At 47.8% G+C, this 21,307-nt stretch overlaps 1 protein-coding gene across 1 annotated transcript in view; it reads left to right on the top strand.

Moving 5' to 3' along the window:
• Abat (4-aminobutyrate aminotransferase) overlaps window positions 1-21,307 on the top strand; it is a 56,366-nt gene that overhangs the window by 539 nt on the left and 34,520 nt on the right. The gene's annotated exons all lie outside the window — the stretch shown is intronic.

Below are 21,307 nucleotides of genomic sequence, written 5' to 3'. Positions count from 1 at the left end.
TGCAGAATGCGGGGTGGGGGGTCTCGGGGGGGGGGTGTCGTAGGATGCATAGACAAGTGTCCCTTTCCTCCCCCACCCATGGAAAATGGAGTCCTGGGAAGGGAGGCCCTACACACACCCGCATCACCAGAAACTGCCTTTCTGGAGATAGATGAATCCCCTTCCCCACCCATGAGAGGGGAGGGCTGCTTCCCACCCTCCCCACTAAAGGCATGTTTGGCTTTCCCCTCTCTTCTTTCTGTAAAGACATGGAAACGAGGGTTGTTCACACGAAGGGACAAGGCAACTGTCTGACGTTCATTCCTGCCCAAGTCTTCCACTCAGCTCTAATTATTTCACTCAAATCTCACCTCCTGGGTCCATCCTACCTGACCTCCCATCTGTCCTTACCTCCTGTAGCTCCTGCCTTGTCTGGTAATTCCACTGTACCCTCTCTGGACAGACAGGACCAGAAAAGGTTTGTAGTCACATCAGAAGGTTTAGTGCCAAAGCCTGTATAACTAAGATCCTAGGCCTAGAGACCCTTCCATAACCTTCAAACCTTTTTTTTGTTTTGTTTTGTAGGTTGTGGGGTTTGAAATGAGGCCCTGGGCGCTGTCCCTGAGCTCTTTTTGGCTTTTTTGGCTTAAGACCACTTTGAGCCACAGTGCCACTTCTTGTTTTTGGTGCTTCATTGGAGATAAGAGTCTTACAGACTTTCCTGCCTAGGCTGGCTTCAAATGGCAATCCTCAAATCTCAGCCTCCTGAGTAGCTAGAATTACAGGCGTTCACCACGGGTGCCTGGCTTAGCCTTCAAACTCTGAGCACATAGATGACCTCTGCCAGCCAGACCAGTGGGACCAGGAATTCTCACCCCCCCACCCCCACTTTCATCCACACATACAAAGGAATTTGTTCAGAATTATCCTCCTAGGGTACTTACCTAACCCCCCCCCCCCCCAGTTCTGGAGAAGAGGGTGTCAATGCAGAGAGAAGAGTTGCTGGCCCGTCTTCCAAAGGCCTCTGTTTGCTCCCTCGGTCTTCCCCCTCCCTCTGAACTCCTGTGCCCATTCCCTGGGCAATCAGTCGAGAGACAGATACTGCTGGGCCCATCCATTGGACTGGGAACATCCATTGGCTTTGCTGCTTTGATGAAACTGGATGAAAAGGCAGGATGCTCTGACCTGAGGGAGCTTGGGGACAGCTCTCCGGTGGGCCGAGAGAGAGAGAGAGAGAGAGAGAAGCCATGAAGGGAGTTTTGCTTCATAGTTTTTAGAGCTGGCACCACAGTGTGAAGTGTACAGCAGTGTGTTTCCTAGAAGCCAAAGGGGGAAAGGGAGGAAGACAAATAGTTCAGTCTACCACAGCCTTAAAACCTGAAAGGGCTTCTAGATGGAAGAACCTACAGTCTTCCTTTGTCAAGGAAAGAAACTGAGGCATAAAGAAGGGGAAGAGATTACTTCAAGGTCACCCAGCCAGTGAGTGACGAAGCTCCACCCCAGCTCCTGCAGGAAGCCATGGAAGTGCTTGTGACCACCCCCCCCACACACATACATACACACTAGCTCCAGTCCGCACATTGATCATGGAGACTGCAAGGTGCCACGTCAGAGGAAGCACTGACTCTGGATGCCATGTAGCTCTGGAGGGACAGAGCTGGGAGTCAGTACCTCCCCCCTCCCTGCCCTGCAGACCCCTGGTGAGCCCCATTCCTGGCTGAACCTGGGTGATTGTCCAAAATCCACACTGACCCAGGATGGGACCGCAGATGCTGTCTGTTGCAATTAGCTGGAGTGGGACACACTGCAGGTGTCTCCATGGCTCACCTGGCTGGTTCCAGAAAGTTGGAAAGGGCTCTAAGAGAAGTCATGTCCCCCTTCCCTCCACCCCTGCACCGCGCTCTCTCAGCCACTTTGTTCCAGCTCCCTGCAGTAACCGTCAGCCTTGCTCAGAGTCCTGCAACCCTTCCCCAGGCACTGAGTTCAAGAGAGAGCTGAAACTCTGCTGGCTGCCAATCTCTAGAAGGATCCCCAGCGAGGAGAACAGGGACCAGATCTCTATAAATGGGGGAATCTGAGAAAGCAGCTCTTCCCACTTCAACCCCTGCCAAGCTCCCAGATAGAGATTACTGTAGTGTTTTATCCTAGAGCTGAAAACAAAGCTCAAGTTCACATATGAACATATTGGTCTCTCTGCCACTTTGTTTGTGATCTTAGGGAATTTTTTTTAATGGTCATAGGAATTAAATCCAGGAATTAAAGAGTTTTCTATGCTCTATCATTTATTATATACAACTAGCCCTTTTATTTATTTATTTTGGTGCCTGTCAAGGGGCTTGAACTCAGGACCTGGGCGCTGTCCTTCAGCTTTTCTGTTCAAGGCTAGCATTCTACCACTTGGGCCACACTTCTACTTTCCCCTTTTGTTTTGTTTTTGAGATAGGGTCTCAGTAATTTTGTGTGTGTGGACCTTGAACAGCAAATCCCTCTTCCATCTCCAAAATAACAGGCTTACAGGTGTGTGGCACTACTGCCAGCCTGGGGAATTCTCAACTTCTTTGTGACTTACCACATAGCTAATGAGTGAAAGCAATGATCACATTTTCAGTTGTAAAAAATCATAAAATCCCTAAAGCTGGTGGGGATAGTATCGCTGTGCTGTGGGGTAGAATCTGGAATCTGTGGTGATGACAGTCCGCCAGAGCGAAGGCAGTTGAACAAACTCAGGCACCTGAAAACCAGGTGAGCCTTCCCAGACAGACAGCAATGTTCAGAGTGAGCCACACACTCCAAAGTCAGGTGGAGAGCCATCCATCCATTGATTGAACTGCCTCTGGAGCCCTTTGAACCTCAGATCCTTAGCTTTTTTTTTTGGCTAGTCCTGGGGCTTGGACTCAGGGCCTGAGCACTGTCCCTGGCTTCTTTTGCTCAAGGCTAGCACTCTACCTCTTGAACCACAACGCCACTTCTGGCTTTTTCTATATATGTGGTACTGAGGAATTGAACCCAAGTCTTCATGTATGCGAGGCAAGCACTCTACCACTAGGCCATATTCCCAGCCCCTCAGATCCTTAGCTATTTATATGCAGTCTTCAGAGAGTGGGCCTTAGATAGGAGATGGGTCTAAACCAAGTTTCTCTTTACCCCCCCCCCCACCTGTTATCATTCCCCCCCCTCCCCACCTTTGGTTGGTTGTGGAGCTTGAACTCAGGCCTGGATGCTGTCCTCTTTGTGCTTAAGGCTAGTGCTCTACTACTTGAGTCACAGCTCCCCTTCTGGTTTGAGTGGTTATTGAAGATAAAAGTCTCACAGGGACTTTTCTCCCAGGCTGGCTTCGAACTGCAATCCTCAGATCTCAGTCTCCTGAGTAGCCAGGATTACAGGTTTGAGCCACCGGCACCCATCCTTCTTTCTTTTCATCCTTCATCCTTCTTTCTCTCCACACAATAAATGCTCCATACTGATAAACAATATATCCAGATGACAAAATATTCCCTGGACAAGAACAAAAATCCTCCCCTCTCCCCTTCCACAATGAGAACTACTGGTCTAATATCTAGCCTGGGAACATGATTAGCAATGCTGGGTATAAGACCACTCCCTTCCCTTCCACCAGCTCCTTGCGCCAGTTTCAGGAGGGCTACTCAGCCTTGTCCAAGAACATCACCCATTACTCCACTGGGAATCAAGGAAATGCTTGGGCTGGAAGCTGTCTTTAGAATCTACCTTTTTCAGCAGGCACTAGTGATCACACTTGTAATCCTAGCTACTTAGGAGGCTGAGACCTGAAGATTGCAATCTGAAGCTAGACTGAGTAGAAAAGTCTGTGAGACTACCAAAAAGCCAGAAGTGGAGCTGGGGCTCAAGTGGTAGAGCACCAGGCTGAAGTGAAAAAGTTAAAGGATAGCACCAGATCCTGAGGTCAAGTCTCAGTTTCAGCATAAAATAAAAATGTCTTGGAACTAGTGATGCAGCCTTGTGGAGCCTAGTGGAGGTGCAGCCTTGTGTGTTTGTGTGTGGATGGTCCCTGAGCTGTAAACTTGAAGATGGCTCAAATGCTTGGTACTGTGTGATGCTTATGTTCCCGCTATACAAAATACAGTCATACATTCAATCAGTGCTCCTTGAGGACCTATTTGCGCCAGTGCTGTGCCTTGCATTTGGGACACAAGAGCAGGTTAGGCAAGCAGGTCCCCTGCAAAGAAATAGAGAAAGGGAGAAACTCAACCACAGTGCTGGATGCGGGGATGGCGGAGGAGGGGGGTGGGGTGGGGTGAGTGTGGGAATGAAGTTCAGAGGTTTCCCAGGGAGGGTCAAGGAGAGCCTCCTATAAAAGATGAACTCCGAGGGAGCTTTTAAAGGACAGTGTGTCCTTGGGAAGTCCATCTTATCGAGCGAGTGTGTAACTAGAGGCCATATCCCACCATTGCATCCCTGAGAGAGTTTGCTGGGAAGAGTCCAGAGAAAAAGCAAGAACAACTAGACAGTGTGGGGCGAGGAGCAGAGGCTGTGTGCTCCCCTCCCAGCCCTTCCCCGGCTGCCTGCTGGAAACTCCTGGCAGGCATGGTGGAGCAAGGGGCACAGTGCAGAACTGGGCTATCGATCCGGCCTGCTGGGCTTTCCCACAGGCCTCAGACACACACACCTGTCACTTATGAGACTTTTGATCTCTGCCTCCTGGCAGGGGAACAGGCAAGCAGTGGAGGAGAGGTAGTAGGGAGAGGCCAGGGCTCATGTTAAGTACAGACAAGGTTCCAGGGGTCAGAACCCAGAGTTCCATTCACTCCACAGGAACCCAACCAGGTACATTCTCTGCAGTTGTTCCAGGTCCTACTCCTATCATTGATCATTTGATTTCCCTCCATTCCCCACTTCCTTCTCTCCATTCCCCCTTTCCTCTCCCCCCCGCCACCTGTGCTTGCTTGTTTTTTTTTTGTGCTGGTACTAAGGCTTGAACTCAGGGCCTAGGTGCCATTCCTTAGCTTAAATGCTAGGTTATCTCCACGCCATTCTGGATCATAGCTAAGTCCTGCTAGCTTTACTGATGAGCTAATATCAGCTTCATCTCTTTACAATGTCTACAGCATCATTAAAGTACCATTAGCTCATCTATATCTTTGTGCTTTATCTCATGGAATATCTGAGCTGACCTTGTGTTGATGATGGTGGGGAAGCCAGATTAGAGAGGCCATGACTGGCTCAAGGTCACACAGTGGCCAAGAAACAGAGGCTCAAGGTCACACAATGGCCAAGAAACAGGCAATATTACTATCCATTCCCTAAGAGGATGTGAGACCCAGAGGGTTTGAAATACCACAGCACGGATACATGGAAGTATGGAGTGTAAATCTGAAGCTACAAGCTTTGTTCTCCGAGTGGAGAAATAGGAAATGACTTCAAGGTGTCAGGAAAAATAAGTACTTACTGAGCGCAAGATGCCAAACATGGCCATCTTGAATGTGGTGTGGAACAAAGAAAACGAGACCTTTTGCTCCGGCTTATCAGTGGGAGGCCAATGTAGCCATCTGGTGTTCATTTGTTGAGCTTGTTCTAGGGCTGGGAGGCGTGGCCTAAATGGTAGAGTACCTACCTGGGAAGTTCCAGGCTGTGAGTTTGATCCCCTGTATTCCTGCTCCCCAAAAGAGAATATGTTCATTGTTGAATGGTTTCCATGTGTTGCATACAGAGTTGTGTGTGTGTGTGTGTAGGTGGGGAAGGAGAGAGAGGGAATTGGGGCTTGGGTTTGAGCTTGGGTATGTTGGGAGACATCATCCCAGCTACTGCCGGACAGCACCTTTGGTCCAGCTATAAAACACAGGCTATGCACAAAGTGGAAAGAGATCACCTGTCCTTATCTCTTAGGATGCTACAAAAGAGATTTCAGGGGATGGCAGGGAATGTGGCTTAGTGGTAAAGAGCTTGCCTAGCATTCATAAATCCCTGGGTTCAATTTCCTCAGTACCACATACACAGAAAAGCCAGAGTGGCTCTGTGGCTAGTCTTGAGTGCTAGTCTAAAGTGCGAGTCTTGAGCAAAAGAAGCTCAACGACAATGCCAGGGCCCTGAATTCAAGTTCTAGGACTGGCAAATAATAATAATAATTCAGGGGAGAAAATCAGAAAAAAGAAACAAAAAAAAAGATATTTTTGGACAGAGAACATCAAGAACAGTCTGAAAGATTTATAGAAACTGGTATAAGAAAACCTTCAGGGGGGAATAAAGAGATAAATCAGGACTCTCATGTAAATAGAAAATGAGCACATGGTGAGTTTATTAAGCAGATGTTACAACTAGTTCACAGGAAAAGTCAAGGGAAGCGGGAATGTGTGCAGAGTCAGGAAATGCTGGCATGAATGGCAAACGGATACAAAATGCCCCAGTGAGGCAGAATTTGCAGGTGTATCAGTTTCCTACAAGTTACAAAGGAGTTGGAAATAAATAAATAAAGCTGAAATGTAAGGAACAGGGATAGAATCAGATAACCCCAAACTATGATGTAGGTAGCTAAGACATGATATTCTATTAACATAGGAAAAATAGTAAAAATCTGGGCACTGGTAATCTTAGCTACTCAGGAGGCTGAGATTAGAAGATTGTAATTTGAAGACAGCCAAGGCATCTCCAATTAACCACCAAAAAGCTAAAAGTGGAGGTATGGCTCAAGTCTTTTTTTTTTTTTTTTGGATGGCTTAAACTCAGAGCCTGGGCTCTGAGCCTTTGGGCCTGAGCTCTTTTGCTTAAAGCTAGCACCCACTTTGAGCCACTGGGCCATTTCTGGTTTTCTGGTGGTTAATTGGAGAGAAGAATCTTATGGACTTTCCTGCCCAGGCTGGCTTTGAATCTGTGTTCCTCAGATCACAATCCCATGAATAGCTAGGATGACAGGCATGAGCCACTGGGGCCCTTAAGTAGCTCAGGTCTTAAAGGACCAATTGAGAGTTTAAAAAGAAGCAAGAACATGAGATCCTGAGTTCAAAGCCCCCCTCCCCCCCACACACAGTGCTCAGGATGGGGAAGCCTCTGGTGGAACACAAGGTAGGTGAAGAATAGGGAGGGGTCTACAGGAGGGGCCAACCATGACCAGTCAGGTGACCCTCGATAATGAGCTTGAACTTGGCTCTGGGACCCATAGGGATTCGTGACAGTGTTTGAAGCAAGACAGTGATATGATCTTAGTAGCACTTGAGAAAGATCCTTCAGGAAGCTGGTGGGCAGTGCATAGTTCCTTTCCACCTTGGAGCCCAAGTTCCCCAAGGGAAGCCAGTCAGTACCATAGGCAGAATACTGGCCTTGCATCAAAAGCTTTTAAGACCTTAAAGCTCCTTTGGGGGGTGCAAGGTTGGCAGACTAGCAGCCAAAAGAACAAGCACCATGTCGAAGGCAGAGCTGTTTCCTCGTAGGAACAAAGCCTGCATCCCCTCTCTCCTTGTCCAGAGCTCTAAATAGCTCTCTGCAGGCTGAGTGCCGTACATGGGGACAGGCTGGAAATGAGCACGCCACGGATCATTTGTGCAAATGACTGCCTGCCTGCGTGAGAATTTGCATGCTTGGCATGCTGCCTGGCCCCTAAGTGTACCGTCCTCTAAAGGACTATGAACCACCCACAGAAGAGCGTGGACATTCTGACCCAGGACCCATTCCAGGAAGAAGGCTTTGAGGTTGAGCTAGCCGGGGGAAGTGGGGGAGGCGGTGGTCAAGAGGGGAACAAGAAAAAACATTCAGAGGACCCTGATCCTGTTTCATCATCATGACAATGACCTTTATAAACATGGCCAGGACAACTGTCCTGTGTATTTGTGCCTCTCACTGCTCATGACAACCCACCGAGTGGAGAGCCACCAGACTTTAGAAGCAAAGAATGGAAGCTCAGCATAAAATCCCAGAGTAGCATCTGAAAGCTACAGTGAAAAGCTGAGCGCTGGTGCCTCAGCTAAGCCACATGGACACCTCTCTGTGCGCCTTACACCCTCTGGCTTCAGTGTTCTCATTCACCAATGGGAGCAAGAATACATTTCACCTGGATTCCAGCAGAGTGCCAACTGTTATGGCAAAGGGAGAAGTAGCATCAATGGTCAACAATGGTCAGTCATGAGAGGCAGAGGCAGGAGATCATGAGTTTGAAAGGCCATGGAAGATGAGGGGCCATGAAAGAATGAATTGAAAATGGTTCCACAGGCTCTTAGAGAGCCAGGTTGGCCCACTTTGGGTTTTTGGGGGGAGCAATGAATGTCCTGGGAGAGATGGGGCATGGTGACCCTGAGGTAGATCAAGTAGATGCCTGGCTCACAGGTGTTTGCATCTGCCCACTCACAGGCTGGAGCTCTGGTCGGGTCTCACTGTTCTGGTTCCTTCAGACACTGAGCATCCGGGGTTGGTTTGGGCAGTGCTCAAGCAAGTCCAGTGGTCTCCACTCATCTGTTGGGCCTGCTCAAGAGGGCATCTGTGTCTTGGACCTACGGGTCCAGGAAAAAAGATCTGTATTTAAGAGCCATTTCTGTCACCCGATCCCTGAGTGTTCTGAGCGTTTGTCTCTAGAACTCAGTTTTCCTCTCTGTAGGGTAGATGGCAGGATGGTCTCCTTGTTGGAGTGAGAGGCCATAAATAGCATCACTAAGGAAGAAGCAGTTGCATTGCACTTGGCGATGTTTGTCTCTGGGAACTTCAGGACATTCTAATATTGTCAGTGCACATCTGTATTGGTTGTTGGTTGAGAAGTACAACCCTACCCCCAACCCCACTTATCCCCGCCATGGGGACCTGAGCCCTTAGCATTGCCTTCTTATGGGAATGCACATTGTCGTTGCTGGCCACGGTATGCCAAAGGTCACTGAGGTCCTTTAGGTGAGCTACCAGCACTCTGTCTTCAGGGACCAAGCAAACACACAAATGTCTCACCCTTGGTGGTCAGTGATTTGCTGCCTTCCCAGCTAATGAGCATCTTTACGAAGCGATTTACTTAGCTGAGATCCGAGGTGATTGTAGACTAGGATGAATTCACCCAGGCTGGTAATCTCTCACCTGGGAAAGGTTGTGAACAGAAGCCACACTCTTCATCCAGGGCTGCTGGGGAATGGCTGCAGAGGTTTGGCCTGGTGGGGAGGGTGGAGGCAGGGAGAGGCTTCATGGTGCCTGTCTAGGGTCCTATAACCAAGCATAAGAAAGCAAGGCCAGCTTGCAGGATTCAGGGAGGCCCGCGTGTGTGTGAGTGCCTGCCACACAGAGGTGCAGATCCCCAAGAGCTCGGCCTAAGACCCAGAGGCAGTGTGGGACTTTGTTTTGTTTTTTAATTAGGGAGCAGAAGAGCACAGGAAGTCCTTGGACTGACTTCGCACATACTAATGGATCATTTAACCCTGTAGCTGCCTTGGAGGTAGTTCCAGCTCTGAGATGCAGAGAGGCTCCATTATTATGTGGCCCAAATTCCCACCTAAGTAGACTGGCAGAGGTGGGGTACAGCCTTCCAGGCATGCATAAGTGAGTGTAATCCCCAGCGTGGCAAGAGAGAAAGCAAGGCAAGCAGACAGACATACATGCCATGACAACCTGCCAAAAATTGCCTCGCTGAGATGTGGAAGGATGGCATGGAGGACCATGGGGTTTAGAGAGAGTTGAAGGTGCGGTTTGCAAATCCCTGGTGCGCAGTTCATCTGCCCTTGTCCTTCTGCATTCCACACTCTGGTCTTGGCTGAGCATCATCGCCCTCCTTTACCGGTTCAAATCCCAGGCTGTGTGCTTTCCAGCAGTGAAGCCCTAGGCTACTGCCTCTATAAAACAGGATAACAATTGTATCAACTCAAGGGCATCGTGAAGGTCAGATGAGGGAAGCGCAGGAAGCATTAAGTGGCAGGATCTGATACAGGGTAATACTTAATGTACATCAGTGTTAGTCTCACGACTGATTATTTCTTATTTAAATTGCTCTGCTTAATTACTCTGCCTCCCCAAGAAGCCATATCTGGAAAGTGACAGGTCTTTTTTGTCTTTTTTCTTTTAATACACACCCTACCACTGAGACCCTCAGATCTCAGGATTACAGGCATAAGCCACCAGCATCCAGCATCCACTCTCGTCAAGGGGAGAGTTGAACAAGCTGTTCTAAGGTGTTTATCCAGCTTTGAGAGTGCTAGCCTTAAAGTGACAGTTGTCACCAAGTTTTGCTCAGTGCCATTGCACAGGAGGTGGCATTGGCTGTGACAAGTACACCTGCAGGCTGAGACAGCCCTGGAAGCCCTGGAACTCTAGATAGCTGGACAAGGTCTGGGCAGGACAGAGAAGGAAGAGGAGAGGACACACCAGACCACGACCTCTTAACCCCTTGGTTCCAAAGTAGTACCTATTCCCAGGGCACTGGAGTTTGTCCTGCCTCTGTCCAGTTCTTTTGCTCTGGGTCCCCTCTAGTCCTGGCTTTGTCTGGGGGCATCCTTTGGGAATGAATGTCTGGTTACTGCCAAAGAGTTTGTGAGGAAAGTTGCTGAGTCCACAAGACAGCTCCCTGCTTGAGCTGGCATTGGCGGGGAGAGAGGAGAAGGCAGATATTTCTGTGAAAAGGCTCAAATGGGAAGCATCTGGCTCCTGGTGCTTGTGATAAAGCGCCTGCTGCCTTGCTGTAGTTTTCATTTTCTTCAGGAGCCAAATGATGGTGAAAGATTGCCTGGTTCTACTTCTGCAGACCGCCCTAAAGCCCTGCGCTTGGCATTCTGCAGAAAAAAATAAAAAATCTAGGCAAGCCAGGCAGAGCTGGGTTCATATCCCAACTGTCCCTCCCGTGCTACCAGACCATAGGAGGCATGCTCTGCTTAACCTTCTCCTAGCCTCAGTTTCCCTGCCTGCAAGATGGCACCAACATTTGCATACTGAGATGCTTAGCTAGTGAAAACCTAGGCGTTGTCTGGAAATTGGTTCGCATAGAGTTAGAGTAGGGAAAGCCTGACCTAGCTTGCTTGCTAGCTTGCATGCTTGCTTTTTTTTTTTTTTTTTTTGGCCAGTCTTGGGGCTTGAACTCAGGACCAGAGCACTGTCCCTGGCTTCTTTTTGCTCAAAGCTAGCACTCTACCACTTGAGCCACAGCACCATTTCTGACTTTTTCTGTGTATGTGACATTGAGGAATGGAACCCTTCATGCATGCTAAGCAAGCACTCTGCCACTAAGCCACATTCCTAGCCCTTGTCCTACCTTTCTTTGTCCCCATTTTCTCATCTGCTAAGTGCAAAGGTATTTTCTCTGTGTGGAGTGATGCTCACTCTCAGAACACACAAGCACGCCTGCTCCATAGCGATGGAAGAATTACTAGTGGAAACTGCAAAGCTCCGGTTACCCATCATTCCTCTGGCAAGGCAGTGAAATAAGGAAAGTGGATAGCTGTCAGTCTGTGCACAGAATATCAGAGCCCGGAAACTCCAGAAAGCCCCTAAGTTGGCTGGAGAAGTTTGACTTTATGCCACAAATGCACGAAACCTCCTACTTGTGCTGACCTACTTTCAACTTTTAAGTTTCTCCACCTGGGGACTGGAAGCTACTTTGACCTGGTTCGGTGCCAGAACATGAATTTCCTTCTCCAGGGTCCATTTGGAGGCCCTGCTCTTCTTTCCACACCTCCAGAAGCAAACTGAACACAAATCAATATTGCAATGCCTCTGGGGCTTTCTGCAAATGCCATGTGGAGTACTGCAGTCGTTGTTTTCCTACAATTAAATGTCTAGACACATTCAACTGCCATCCGCTGAGGTTTCCCTCCTGTTCTGGTAGCTTCATGCTGTCTGTTGTTTGAAAAAGCTAGGCAGACTCTCTTTCCTTAAACATTTGATTTGTTGTTATTGTTGTTGTTGTTGTGGGGTTTGAACTCAGGGCCTGGGCATTGTTCCTGAACTCTTTTGCTCGAGTCTAGCACTCTATGGCTTTGAGCCACAGCGCCACTTCTGCTTTTCTGGTGGTTAACTGGAGATAAGAGTTTCACAAAATCCACCCCCTCCACCCCACCCCCCCAACACCCGCCGGCTGGCTTCAAACTGTGAACTTCAGATGTCAGCCTCCTGAGTAGCTAGAATTACAAACACAGCCACCAGCACCCAGCTTAATGTTTTATTTATTTATGCATTTATCACCAGCCCTGAGGCTTGAACTCAGGACCTGCGCACTGTCCCTGGCTTCTTTTTGCTCAAGGCTAGCACTCTACCACTTGAGCCACAGTGCGACTTCTGGTTTTTTCTGTATTTGTGGTGCTGAGGAATCGAACCCAGGGCTTCCTGCATGCTAGGCAAGCAGTCTACCACTAGGCCACATTCCCAGCCCCTAATATTTTATTTTTTAAAAAAGAAAAATTATGGACACCATTGACAAAGAATTGGAGACTATGAAATGTAGCCTGCTATTTAGGTTCAGATAGTTATTAAATAGAAATTTATTTTTTTTCTAGCTTTCCTTGATCACATATTGGCTTATGGTTGTTTTTGTACCTCTACAAAATTGAGCCAGAATGTATATAAAATTTGATAGGCTTCTTTTTTTTCCCCCTTTCCATTACACTTTCTCAAAAACCTAGTTGAGCTTTTTTTTCTTTGAAATATAGGTCTCTGCCATTGTAGCAAAGAAATAGCCATGAATAAACTGTCAGTGAAAAACTCCAGCTAAGGGCTGGAAATGTGGCTTAGTGGTTGAGAGCTTGTCTAGCATGCCTGAAGCCCTGGGTTCGATCCTTAGTACCACATAAACAGAAGAAGCCAGAAATGGCACTGTGGCTCAAGTGGTAGAGTGCTAGCCTTGAGCAAAAGAAGCTCTGGGACAGTGCCCAGGCCCTGAGTTCAAGCCCAGGACTGGCAAAACAAACAAACAAAATGTTATTTACTTATTCATTTTTCTGTCTATATACTTATTGGCATTACTAGTGTTTGAGCTCATAGTGCCTTCTACCACCTAAACCACACTCTCAGTCCCTTTTTCTTCGGTTGTTTTTGTTTTTCCAGATAGGATCTCATACTTATGTCCTGGCTGCCCTGGACCAGGCCAGTATAATCAAAGTGCTATACAGCAACTTATCTGAATGGTCCTCTACTATTTGCTATTTACATTGTTTCCAGGCTGAATGGTTGGTTGACTTGACCCTGAGACTGACAAAGAGTGAAGAGAGAAGGCAGATAGCAGTTCTAATGGAAAGGGATGCTCATCAAGTGCTAGCCCATGATAGTTCTCAGACACTCCAAGCTCTGGCATTATGACTGTAACTACAGCAGGATCTCAGCTTAGTTGTGTCATTTGAAGATTACTGTTCTTCTCCGCCCACATCTTCCTCATCTGTAAAATGTGAATTGTGCCCAAGATGTGTGCTAGGCACTGTGTGTTTCATCTCTAGGAAATGGTCAGGCTAGCGCGGAAGACCTGCATTCAAAATACATTTGTGCAAGTACATATGTATATGCTATATGGAATGAAAGTTACACAGGAAGTTACAGATGTACCAGAAACATGCCCATGAGGTTAAAAGTGACTTCTGAAGAACATGAAATATCTGGAATTGATGGGAGACTAGAGCTCAGAGCTAGTATGGGAGTCATAGCTTGGTGTGGTATGGTGTGTATGGAGGGGTGATGAGCAAAGTGATAGAAGAATCAAGAACTCATCAAGTTTCTAACTTGAACAAAGGAATGCACTGGGTTGTGTTTACTGAGAGGCTGAGCACAGGGAAGGGGACAGGTGTAGTAAAGGGAAGATAATTACTTTCACAGGTGTAGTAAAGGGAAGATAATGACTTTCACTGAGAACATAATGAGCTTTATAGGACATCCTCATAGATGCATGGCTTGGATGGATGGATGGATGGATGGATAAGAAGATAGATGGATAAAGAGATGAATAGATGAGGAGATGATGGATGGATCAATGGGTTCGTGGATAGATGGATTGGTAAGAACAAGAATGGATAGATGATAGGTGAATGGATAAGAACATGGATTGATGGATCAATGGGTTCATAGATGGATGGATGATAAGAACAAGAATGGATGGATGATGGATTGAATGGATAAGAATGTGGGTGGATAGATGACGGATGAATGAGTAAGTAGATGGATAAAGAGATAGATGGGCGAGAAGATGGGTGAGTGGGTGTGGATGAATGGATAGATAAAGGAATAGAAGAAGATCAGATGGATGGATGGATGACAGAAGCCTCGATTGTATTGTATTTAGTCTGAACTGTAGGAAATTGCTGGGGAGCGATTGTCTGAAAATGACTGGATGATTGATTTTATGTGGGTTGAAATATTTTAGAGGATTGGTATCTGCAGTTTACTCTGATGATCAGTGGCTGGGTAGAGGGGTGGATACAATAAAGCAAGCAAAGGGACATGTTAATGGTAGAAGCTATGTGGTGGGTACACAGGTACGCACTGTAAAATTTCGTTCATCATTGCTATACATTGGAAATTTCCATAATGAGCGCATGAGAAGTGTCTCCTATAGGAATTATTTCTTGTGGCATTACCTATTTTTTGTTTGTTTGTTTTTGTCATCGGATCAAGACATGCTTGCAGGTTCCCGATCTGTCACATGAACAATCTGCCTTGCAAAGTCTCCTTTGGCCGATTCTCCCCAGATTTGAGGGGTGGGTGGCTGATGTTTCTCCCTCTGGGGGTTCAGGTTGAATTGTCCTAGCGTGCTGATTACTGCACTGAGTATGCCAGTATCTGGCTCATAATAATTATAGATTTCCTCTGCGACTTGAGCCCATTGGTTGCCCTGGCAACTGCGTAATAGCTCAAGTGAAGTGCTGGCTGTCGCAGTGATTTAGAACAAACCAGGCTCCTTTGCAGCCTACGGTCGGTGGGGATGCGCCCCATCCCCTGGATGTCGTCATGGAAACCGGGGAGCAGCACGTGATGGACAGCTGTGTCACTCCCTGGGTCTTCCCCATGCTGGAATCATCCATACTTCCTCGTCTGGGTGCCTGGTAAACAGGCCTGGACCCCCTAGCTTAGCCTAGGAGGGAAAGTCATTGATCCCCAAGGTGTCCTCTCACCCCAAGAGCAGCTCCTGTGCCCTGGAAAGGACTGGGCACCCCTTGGGCCTCTGCACCCCTTGGGGCCTCTGCACCTCTTGGGGCCTCTGCCTGGTCTGCTGAACTTCTGGCAGAGTCCTGGGGAGCCTTTTAGGGGCCTGAAGCCTTACTTTTCTGCCTGATCCCCAGGAGTTCTTAAGCCCTAAAGAAGAAGAAGAAGAAAAAAGAAAGAAAACTTAAGGGGGAAAAAAAATCCCTGGAATGGGGGTTGGGGTGGGGGGCAGTAGGGAACAGTTCCAAAAGGGCTGAAATATGTGGCTCATTTTTCTGCCTTGAACCAAGCTAGGCTTAGCACATCCACATCCTTTCAAGGAGAAAGCAAAAAAAAAACCTGTTCTGTTTTCCCTGTGTGTGTGTATCTTTTTCTGTGTCTTCGTTCTGTCTCCTGAATTCCTTGTCCGTGTCTCAGCCTCCTCCCTCCTCCTTCCCCTTCTCCATCGGCCTCCCTCTTGGACTAGCAGAATATCAGCGGGGCCCACCTTTCCCCAGACCTACTTGGCATTCCTAGGGTGTACCCCAGCCTGTGCTCTGGGGTCCCCCTTCTGAGGCAAGTCTTGATACTCAGGACACCTCTGAGGATGAGCCCAGGCCTTCACATCCCTGAGGTGATGCAGAATGGCACAGGGGAAGTGAGTGCAGGGGTGGGGGGGGGTGGGCATACCTGCATGCAGGCACACACCCTTATGTACAATATTACAGGTGAAGGACATTCAGATACAGCTGATAGATTTTTTTTTTCCAAGTGTGTTTTGGGAAGAACACACAATTGACCGAGGCCTAAAGTAGAAATAAAATAAGGCTGGACATTTAAAACAAAAATGATAGCTAAGGAATTTGCTTGTTACCAGGAGGGTTTGCAGAAGCGTGGCCAGTCAGCACTAGGTTCCAGAAATGAAATGAGGGTCACCTTGGAAGGCATTTAAAAAAAAATTCAAGCCCCCCCCTCAAATCAACGCTTTTTCCCCCTTCTCAGGGTTTGAACATGAGGAATGGGGGGGGGGGCTGAAGGTGGGGGCTAGAAGTGCTGTCCATAGCATTTTGCTTCCTTGTTTCTACAGAGGAAGGAGCATGCAATGAGAATCTCGTTGACAATCTGGAAGGTTGGTGCCAGGAGCCTGCATGAGCACTCCTACCCCCCCCCCCCGCCGCCCCCCCCCCCCCGTGCATTTCTCGGTCAATTAGAAGTTCATTTTGGCTTTTTCTCCAAGAGGCAGCCAGAAGGAAAGCAGCGATTTTTTAAAGTGAAATTTGATTTGCAAGACAACAATGTGAGAATCGTGGCAGTGTGCCCAATGAGATCCCATGTGCAAGCTGGCAGCTAAATGGTCCTGGAGGAAACTCCTTTGTGCCTGGCCTGTCCCTGAATACTTGGGGGGCTGCCAGATGGCTGATCTGAGTGGAGACTCACTGGACTCGCCCCCACACACACACCCAGGGACCCCTGGAAGAGAGGCCAGAGCTATAGGCAGCACCAGTGTCAGGAAGGTTTTAGTAGTCTGTGGCAGATACCTCTGTTCAATCTGCCTTGAGAGCTCTTCACCATTTTCAGAATTCCTCTCCTGGTGCTTCAGAAAATTCTTTTTTTTTTTTTTTTTTTTGCCAGTCCTGGGGCTTGAACTCATAGCCTAAGCACTGTCCCTAAGCTCTTTTTGCTTTTGCAAGACTAGTACTCTACCACTTTGAGCCACAGCATCATTTCTGGTTTTCTAGTGGTTCATTGGAGATGAGGGGCTCATGGATTTTACTACCCAGACTGGCTTTGAACCTCAATCCTTAGATCTCAACCTCTTGAGTAGCTCGGATTTATAGGGGTGAGCCACTGGCACCTGGCTCTTTTCTCTGTCTTCCTCCTCTTTTCCTCTCATGATCCTCCTCTTTTTCCCTTTGCCTCTTCCAGCCCCTCAGAACTTCCTTGCAAACCCAAGGGTTCACCTTGAGTTCCCACTTCCAGGTCTGAGATCTGCCCGCCACTCCCTCCCCTCAGGTATTCTACAAAGACTTCAAGTAAACACGTGGTTCCATCTGAACCCCACATATACACTAAGCCCCCCAGACCCTCCACAGACTACCCCAGAGGATGGGGCTGGCCCCTGTGTCTTGTGTGTTGTGTTATTTCTCCTCCCTGACATCAGCACTCTTAGATTAGCACTCTCAGATATGGAGTGTTGGTAAATTCGCTCGTGGCTCTTCGGATTTTGTGAGCCAGACATTCACATGTTTACAAAGCCATCCTGAGTGGCACGTGGAAAGCACAGGCAGGCAGAGAGAGGGACCCTGGACACTCATCTTGGTCGTGAAGGGAAGTGACCGCAGGATGCGAGCTGTGGTGGGAGGAGCCACAGTCAGAGCACCGGTGAGGGCCACAGACATTAGCTGAGTGGCCTCTGGATGTGATGGAGAATCGGACACCAGTGGTGTCAAGATGATTGCGTTCTCTCTCTCTCTCTCTCTCTTTTTTTTTTTTTTTTTTTTTGGCCAGTCCTAGGCCGTGAACTCAGGGCCTGAGCACTGTCCCTGGCTTCTTTTTTGCTCAAGGCTAGCACTCTGCCACTTGAGCCACAGCGCCACTTCTGGCCATTTTCTGTATATGTGGTGCTGAGGAATCAAACCCAGGGCCTCATGTATACAAGGCAAGCACTCTTGCCACTAGGCCATATCCCCAGCCCGCGTTCTCTCTTGTCATGTGAAGGACAACGCTTTGTGTTGGGAGTATATCCTGTGTTCACTGATTTGTGGCCCGTCTCTCCCACTGCAGTGGAGTGAAAGGATGTAGCTATATGGGTCTTCAGGATTTTGGATTCTATCTTCATACTGTAAAGGGTCAAGAAGGACCAGAAGCCTGGGCCAAAGGCTCACACTTGTCACTCTAGCTACTTTGGAGGCTGAGATCTGAGGGCTGTGGTTTAAAGCCTGGCCAGGCAGAAAAAGCTATGACTTATTTCCAGTTAACCAGGAAAAAAAAAAAAAAAAGCCAGAAGCGAAAGTGTAGTTCAAATGGTAGAGCCACAAGTTAAAAAAAAATAAAATAAAAAACACGATGTCCTGAGTTCAAGGCCCAGTACTGGCACACACACAAAAAAGAAAAAAAGTGTCAGTGACTAGCAATGAGTGAATGAAAAGATTAAAAAAGGTATGGATGAATAAATGAATGAATGAGGGGATATTTGGATGGATGGATGAATGCATGAATTCATTCATGAGTGAATGCATGAATGAATGAATGAATGAATGTCACAAGCTAAAGAGAGACACAGGTGTGTTTATGTTATGGATAAACTGTGAAAGAACATCCTCATAAGTTAACCAAAACCTAAACATGACAAATACAATTGTCACAATGATTACAGACATTACCTTTGGCTATCCTGTGTGCCTTTAATTCCTCATAATGACAAAAAGGATAGGTTGTTAGGGAAATACAGTTGAGTGGCATCTGACCCTGATTTGAGCGGGGCCTTCCTGGAGCAGGTGTCCTGTCAGAAATAGGAGTCTCATGGACTTTCCTGCCTGAGCTGACTTTGAACCACGATCCTCACATCTCAGCCTCATAAGTAGCTAGGATAACAGGCATGAGCCACCGGCACTCAGCTTGATTTATTTTTCTAAGGAGAGAGACAAAAGTAACAGTAGCCTTGAATGTGAATGAATAACCAGACCCATCCCCAGAGCTCCAGAACTTCATGTCTCAGCCCTGTTTCTGTTTTGGTGCCTTTTTTTTTTTTTATTGTTTCCTGAGCACCATTCCTTTCACTAAACAAACTAAAAGGGCACCGTGGGTGGTGTGCTTAACAGCCCAGACCATCTGCCCTCTGGAGCCCTATGTCTCTAAGTACTCCATAAGTAGATGGATTACGTTTTATGACCACACCAAAAGCAAGAGGGCGAGGAGAAGCAAAGTGGCATGTCTATGGGGTAACAGTCCCAGTGCCCCACTCCTCACATCCATGGCTATTTACCAGGGGGAACTCCTGGGGTGGAGCTCAGGAACCCGGTGAGGGCCCATGGGACCTGGTTTCATGGAATAATAGGACACACACTGGCCAAAGGCAGGAAGGCCAGAGTTATCCCTGCCACCCCCAGCCCAACTCCAAACCGCACAGCAGAACAGAGAGGCTGTCTGGAAATCCTTTCTTTTTCTTTTTCTTTTTCGGCCAGTCCTGGGCCTTGGACTCCGGGCCTGAGCACTGTCCCTGGCTTCTTTCCGCTCAAGGCTAGCACTCCGCCACTTGAGGCACAGCGCCGCTTCTGGCCGTTTTCTGTATATGTGGTGCTGGGGAATTGAACCTAGGGCCTCGTGTATCCGAGGGAGGCACTCTTGCCACTAGGCTATATCCCCAGCCCCTGTCTGGAAATCCTTGATGCCAAGGGATGGACTTGTCTCCCAGCCCTCCTTTGTGTCCAGCCAGTTGCACATCTCTGGCTAGCAAGGGACTGTGATCCGCCTATTTACACTTTCCCTGCAGCTGGGGTGACAAGCATGTGGCACTGCACCCAAGCTCATGGTTGGTTAAGATGAGCTGTCTTGTACTTCCTGCTCGAGCTGTCTTAGGACTGTAGTCCTCCAGATCTTTGCTTCCTGAGTGTCTTGGATTACAGAGCTGAGCCACTGTGCTCAGTTCAAACAGATGGACAACTGTCTATCCACGAATGCCAAGGCATTTTCTTTACTCTGTCCTTGGAATTTTCCTTCACCAGCTCTCTCACACCAAGCTACCTAAAAGTTCCTCTCGAAGAAGAGGAAGAAAGAAAAGGTGGGCAAACTCTTCATCATCACTTAATTTTAAAAAATTGCCGTTATTATAAAGGTGATATACAGAGGAATTACAGTTGCATAAGTCAGGTAAAGAGGACATTTTGTTTTGGACATTGTCACTCTTTCCCTCCCTCTCTCCCAGTTTTTACCTTCATCGGTTAATTTTTTTTAAAACACTTATGAAATATTCTGTTGTTATCTGGACCTAATAATAAGTACCATGGGTCTAGAAAGAGGCCAGGTCTTGGGCTGGGAATGTGGCTTAGTGGTAGAGTGCTTGCCTAGCATGCATGAAGCCCTGGGTTCAATTTCTCAGTACCACATATATAGAAAAAGCCGGAAGTGGCACTGTGGCTCAAGAGGTAGAGTGCTAGCCTTGAGCAAAAAGAAACTCAGAGACAGTGCTCAGGCCAAAAAAGAAAAGAAAAAGAAAGAGGTCTATTCTGCTTAAAGAACTGCCTCCATCCATTCAAACCGCTATAACAAAATACCACAGACAGGGTGCCTTACACACCACAGAAAGTTGTCCCTCTCCATTCTGGAGGCTGGAATGTCAAGATCAAGGTACTGGCAGATTGAATGTTTGAGGAGGGCCTCTTCCGGGTTCATGGATGGCTGCATTCTTTTTTTTTTTTTTTATGTTTTTGTTTTCATTTTTGTTGTCAGTCCTGGGGCGTGGACTCAGGGCCTGAGCTCTGTCCCTGGCTTCTTTTTGCTCAAGGCTAGCACTCTGCCACTTGAGCCACAGTGCCACTTCTGGCTTTGTTCTATATATGTGGTGCTGAGGAATCGAACCCAGGGCTTCATGTATACAAGGCGAGCACTTTACCACTAGGCCATATTCCCAGCCCCTGGATGGCTGCATCCTTGGGGCGACTTCCCATGGTGGAAGGGCTGAAGGGAGCTGTCTGGGGGTCGCCATAGTAAGGATACTAATCCCATTCATGGTGACCTAATCTCTCCCCCCTACCCCTTGCCTTCAAATATTATCACTTTGGAACACTCGAATTCAGTCTGATGAGAAGACACTTTTTTTTTTGGTCCGAGACTTAGACTCAAACTCAGTACCTGATGCTTTCTTTCATTGGCTAGCACCCTACCAACTGAGCTATGCCTCCAACTGCAATGAAAACCTTGTGTTCCCTTGGGTGGGAATGGGATCCATCCCTCTGCCTCTTCCTGGAAGGGATAAGGGGACAAAAATTGGGGTGGGAGATAGTCATGGATGAGGTTGGGCCGTGCAGGGTGAGTGTGTGACCAGAAAATGGACCCTGAGGAAACTGCATGAAGGTTGACACTAAAGTTTTCATGAGAGGAAGGGGATGTGTTGGTCTAAGTTAGTTGTCTGATGACATGGGTCGGGGGCAGGATGGGGCAAAGCTACACACTTTGCAATGGGCTGAGATCATAGTCTTCCGATTCAGATAGCCTGGATTGTACCCTGATTTGTCTGCCTATAGCTGTGTGGTCTGGCACAAGAGGAAAAGTTTTTCTGAACCTGTTTCCATACTTGAAAAATGGGAGG

Source organism: Perognathus longimembris, chromosome 23 (genome assembly GCF_023159225.1).
Source record: "Perognathus longimembris pacificus isolate PPM17 chromosome 23, ASM2315922v1, whole genome shotgun sequence".
Taxonomy (NCBI): Eukaryota; Metazoa; Chordata; class Mammalia; order Rodentia; family Heteromyidae; genus Perognathus; species Perognathus longimembris.
Note: the sequence above shows the minus strand (reverse complement) of the source record. Positions and strands in the feature narration are given on the sequence as shown.